The 5770-nt window shown below is 33.6% G+C and overlaps 1 pseudogene; it reads left to right on the top strand.

The window, feature by feature from the left end:
* Positions 1–4146: 4146 nt before the first annotated feature.
* On the top strand, positions 4147–5321 carry LOC143622374 (zinc-finger homeodomain protein 2 pseudogene; annotated as a pseudogene).
* Positions 5322–5770: the final 449 nt, after the last annotated feature.

Raw genomic sequence — 5770 nt, 5'->3', positions numbered from 1 at the left:
AAAAATACACATACATAATTTGAAATACCACATATAACAACAAAATAAATAATTTAACTTTTAACATAATCATTTTTAAGTTATGAATTTAATTAGTAAATTAATTAATTGTGAACAAATTAATTCCTAAATAATGTAACTTTAACATATTGTTGGTCAACGTTTTTTTTATGAACATTGAAGAGCGTGTTAGCTTGTATAAACTAGAAAACGTATGATGAAACCCACAAATTTATATGGTAACAAAAAGTTTTGGTAATATACATTATATGATTTTTTTTTGCAGGTTGTGATAACTTCTTGCGAGCTTAAATTATTAGAATATTTTATTTGAAAGATGATGTAGTTAAACTTTAGGAATGTAATAATGAAATGTAAGTTATAAATGTGGCTTCTACAAAGCAAAATATCAACATTCCCTTTTTGTTTGAAACTCCATTAATTTCCATTAAGATATTGAAACTCGTAATTACACTATTACCATTTTGATTGTAGACTATAGATAAATCATCATCAATGATTATGATTAACTTCTCGCACTTCTCGCTATAAAATCACTTCTCGCTATATGAACATACATGTATATGATTGATTTCTTTTGAAAACCACTTTGAGTTTAAAAACTCGAAAGAACTCAACGTAACAATTTTTATTTTTGAATTTTTTTACATATACGTAATATATCTAGGTTACATATACATAAAAAAATTACAGAATTTTTACCCACCGAGTCGACTTATTATATAGATGTAACAGACGTTTAAATTAATGTAATCACTGTACAGCTTTATTCTCTCTCCTACTTTAATTTTTTGATCACATTTAATTTCAACCACATAATATAATCTATTTAATTAAATGTGTGGTCAAGAATAAAGTTCTTAAAACTCAACAAGGTTCTCAAAATATTCCTCCCCTATATATATGTATATATATATATGGGAGATTTCAAATGAGAACCACTTTGAGTTTAAGAATTCGAAAGAACTCAATGTAACAATTTTTTACACATGCGTAATATATATAGGTTACATACACGTAAAATAATTACAGAATTTTTTACGCACCGAGTTGACTTTTTTACATATGTGTAACGGACGTAAAAATTAGTGTAATCACTTACATCTTTATTCTCTCTCCTACGTTGATTTGTTAATCAGATTTAATGTCAACCACATATTCTAATCTATTTAATTAAATGTGTGGCCTAGAATGGAGTTTTTAAGTTCTTAAAACTCAACATGGTTCTCAAAAGATCCATAATATATATATATATATATATATATAGAGAGAGAGAGAGAGAGAGAGAGAAAGAGAGTATGGTTAGAATAAGAAGAGTTAAAACTTTAAAAAATATAATAAGTTTATGTAGGCATTGTGTTTTAAATTTTAGGAATATTTTTTTTTCTGATATGGTGTTTTACTATATAGTACCATATCAAAACTATTCAAAACTCATGTCTAAAAATTAAAATTCAGGGCTTACATAAATTTCTTATACTTCTTTGGGGTCTTGTGTTTTCTTATTTAACCATTATATATACACACACACTAACTAACTTTTGAAAGCGTATATTAGATGAGATTTCTCAAATGATAAAAAAAATAAGGTCCGTTATTTGAAATGAATGAACAAAAGTAAATGTAAAAAGAAATCAAATATATAAGTACAAACAATAAAAAGTCTTATAAATTTGAGAAAATATCTTTATATACAACATTTGTTGTTATATCACAAGTCTTTCCATCATCATTCAATATTAACAATTTTAGACCATGTTAGTTATCTTGGATAATGCAACATATAATCTTCATAGTAATAAAATAGATATCGAAGGAACAAACCAACTCTAGAAAAATATTGTTCTTGGCTATTTTTTACTTGTTTAACTTTCATTTTTCTACTTTTTTAATCTTCAATCAATATTTCACTTTTAATTTCTTTACTATTTTATAACTTAATTGTCAAAATGGTTTTGACTCATGATCCATGACTAACTATGATAAATGAGATGAAAGATTAGAAGATTATGAGGGAAAATTGACTATTTTAAACTCAATTGCCAAAATGTTTTTGACCTTGACCCATTGAAATGAGATGAAAGATTAGAAGATTATGAGGGAAAATTGACTATTTTAAACTCAATTGCCAAAATGTTTTTGACCTTGACCCATTGATATCTAAGATATGAAATGAAAGATTTGGTGGGGGGTGGATTAGGCTAGAATTGAATGTGGATTTGACACCTAATGTACCATCCGGCCTCTCGCATCGCCAATACTGTCCGTTTTGCCCACAAAGAGCTCACGGATTTGCATTTTGTTGCCCAGGTGGAGACTTTCCAGGAGGTCACCCATCTTGCTACTACTCCAACCTAAGCACGCTTAACTGTGGAGATCTCCTCTCGTCAACTAGCATTTAGCCGAAAACGCATTGGTGATTTAAGAGCGAGGCGAGGCATTACTTATGAATCGAGGAACTACCTTGTCCATGGCCTATGTGGGATTTGCCTAAGTTGTTACAACCCCCCCCCTTTAGACTCATCGTCCTCGATTAGGTTTGCCCCATCATCCAATCTAGGATGTGGGATTCGCTTAAGGTGTACCTCCCAACACCCACCCCCAAGGACTCCCCGTCTCTGATGAAGTTTGCCCCACCATCCCGAATGGCATAAGAGTGGCTTTGATACCACTTGTAACATCCGTCCCCTCGCACCACCAAATCTTGTCCGCTTTGCCCACAAAGTGCTCACAGATTTGTTTTTGGTTGTCCAGTTGGAGATTTTTCAGGAGGTCACCCATCCTGATACTACCACCACGTGAGCACGCTTAACTGTGGACCTTTCCTCTTGTCGACTAGTACTAAGCTTAAAACGCGTTGGTGATTTAAGAGACGAGGCATTTACTTATGAACCAATGATCTCTTTTGTCTATGGCCGATGTGGGATTTGCCTAAGATGTTACACCAAAAATTCATTATTTTACCTTATTAAAAGAGTAAAATATATATGTATATGTATGTATGTATATAGTCACACATACGTAATCACAAGTTTACATATATGTGTATTAAACAATTACATATACATTGTTAAAGCAAATATCGACCTAGTAAGTGTATCAGACAATATGAACTTTATCGGAAATGTGGTTGTAACGAGAATATTAAGTGAGTATTATTAAAAAAAAGAAAAACAGTTATAGTGCAAATTGGATTATTTAATTAGCTTTGTTACAAACGCTCAAATATATATATATATATATACATATATACATATATATATATATAAATATATATATAGTGTGTGTGACATGTCGATATCCAGAAGATATTTGTTAATATGATTTTGAGAGGTCCTCTTGATAAAGGCTGACCTATCCTTTTCAGAACCACATTTTGTCTTTACTTGAATAGATGCGATCACTTTTGCTATTGGACTGCTATTTCGGGGTGTTACCCTGCATATACAATCATAAACTACATATATTAATTAAATGACAAAACCACCTAAAAACAACATTAAATGTATAAAAATAATGACTAGTTTATTTAAAATTGTTAAAATTATTTGATGGTCTGAATGATTCCATTCATGATGTTTATTGTGCGTAATTATTTAAATTTATACGTAGTTATTTTTCATTATTTGTAATTGCTTATATATATATTGTGTAATTATTTTAGCCCATCTATAACTATGTTGTATAAAACCACGTGTGGCTTGTTGGTGGCTTCACACGTTAATTCACTTTTAATACATTAAAACACCCCCCCCCCACCCACACACGCACACACATTTACATTCATAAGTATGTATATAATGGTGATGTTTAAGTTAAATACGAGAACCAAATATACAAATAAACAAATAAATACGATGTTTTATTTAACTCAATCTCGTATATATATGCATACATATATATATAAATACATTCGTGTTTTGTTTTACTCAAAGATTATTTCACATGGAGTAGAGTTAAGCATACTATCCCATCTTTCTCTTGGGGTTGAGTTGTTTCCCACTCTCTCTCTCTTAACTTCATCTTAGGCAACCAACCTGTCTCTTGTTGCCTTCATACTTGTCCTGTTGGAACCTCTGCAACACTCTCTCTCCCTCTCTCACACACATACAAACACACCTCTCTGTCCCCCCTACACTCCATGAAACCAACCCTAAATCCTTCAGCATCCTGCTGTTTCTCAGGCAAATCTTCTATCTTTTAGAGTTTTCTCAATCTTCACCACATTTGGTTTCTGGGTTTCCAAGATTTAACATAAAATTATAATGGGTATGTGTTATTTATTTTTTTAAAAATCTAGCTCATTATGAATATATATATTGTTTTACTTTTTAGGGTGTGACTTAAGACTCCATTAATGTCAATGAGTGGAGGTGAGAAAGATACACAAATGCACACTTCATCTCCATACAACAACAACCACCACCACCACCTAATCAGCAGTAGAGATCAATCATCTTCCGAAACCGTGGAACATGGTATGGATCCAGACCACCGGTTTCCCATCACCGGAGCTTCAGTGACACCAATCTCAGTCGGATCCAAACTCCTCAAACCACCAAACCAATTTCCAAGATACAAAGAATGCCTCAAGAACCACGCTGCCAACATGGGTGGCAACGTCACCGACGGCTGCGGTGAGTTCATGCCGTCAGGTGACGACGGAACCCTAGAAGCACTCAAATGCGCCGCCTGCAACTGCCACCGTAACTTCCACCGTAAAGAATACCCCATCACCTCACCCTCCGCCGCCGGACCTTTCCTCCAACTCCCACCACCGTCATTCCACCACCGTATCCCACCACCACACACACTATCTCTCCACCACCAGCAGCAACCCATCTGGGGTTCATCTATAAATGCTTCACCGGTGAAAGTGGCATACGGTGGTGAATCTTCAAGTGAGGAGCTGAACTTTACTACTGGACCGGTGGCTCCGCCGTATGGGTCTGTGAAGAAGAGGTTTAGGACAAAGTTTACTCAAGAACAGAAGGATAAAATGCTTGAGTTTGCTGAGAAAGTGGGGTGGAGGATCCCTAGAGAAGATGATCCAGAAGTGCAAAGTTTTTGTGCTGAAGTTGGAGTTAAGAGACAAGTACTCAAGGTTTGGATGCATAACAATAAAGCCATTTCTGGGAAGAAGCAAATTCAAGATTCCAATGATATTATTAATTGATTGTACGGTACTCTACCAAACTATGCATTAATTTGGGTAGAATGTTGTCGTGTGTATATGAAATCAAGGGCTAGGTAGTAGGGGTGTTCCCGTCTTCGGATTTCGGGTTATTCGGGTTCAAATGGACCAAAACATGTCTAAGGAAAAGACTAAAGATCTATTCTTATGCATCTTCTTGGTGTTCCATATTATTTTTAGTTTTATTTTATTTTATTTTTAGTTGGGTTGAATCTTGATTTAGACTTTTAGTTTATTAATATTGTGTCATTAGTTTCTTGTTAAGAAACATCGACTATTTAAATGTGGACAACACTTGTTAGATTTCATTGGGATTTTCCAAACTCTGTTTACTTTAAGGTTTCCAAGTTCTTGTGAAACTACTAAATTAAAGTGTTTTAGAACATGGAGGAGGAGTGGGCTAAACATTTCCTAGCAAGTAGATCTCTTTTCTTAATGTGTAAAGTAGGGTTACCTTCCATAAGTAATGAATGGGTGTACATTGTGCTTCTTTTGTTGTACACTGTGCTTCTTATGTTATACATTGTGGGTCTTTTGTTGTATATTGTGTGTTAT

Source organism: Bidens hawaiensis, unplaced genomic scaffold (genome assembly GCF_021521415.1).
Source record: "Bidens hawaiensis isolate Kalapana, Puna unplaced genomic scaffold, B.hawaiensis_p1.1 tig00003126_1, whole genome shotgun sequence".
In the NCBI taxonomy this organism is placed as follows: domain Eukaryota; kingdom Viridiplantae; phylum Streptophyta; class Magnoliopsida; order Asterales; family Asteraceae; genus Bidens; species Bidens hawaiensis.
The sequence above is the reverse complement of the archived record's forward strand: the minus strand, read 5'-3'. Positions and strand labels throughout refer to the sequence as shown.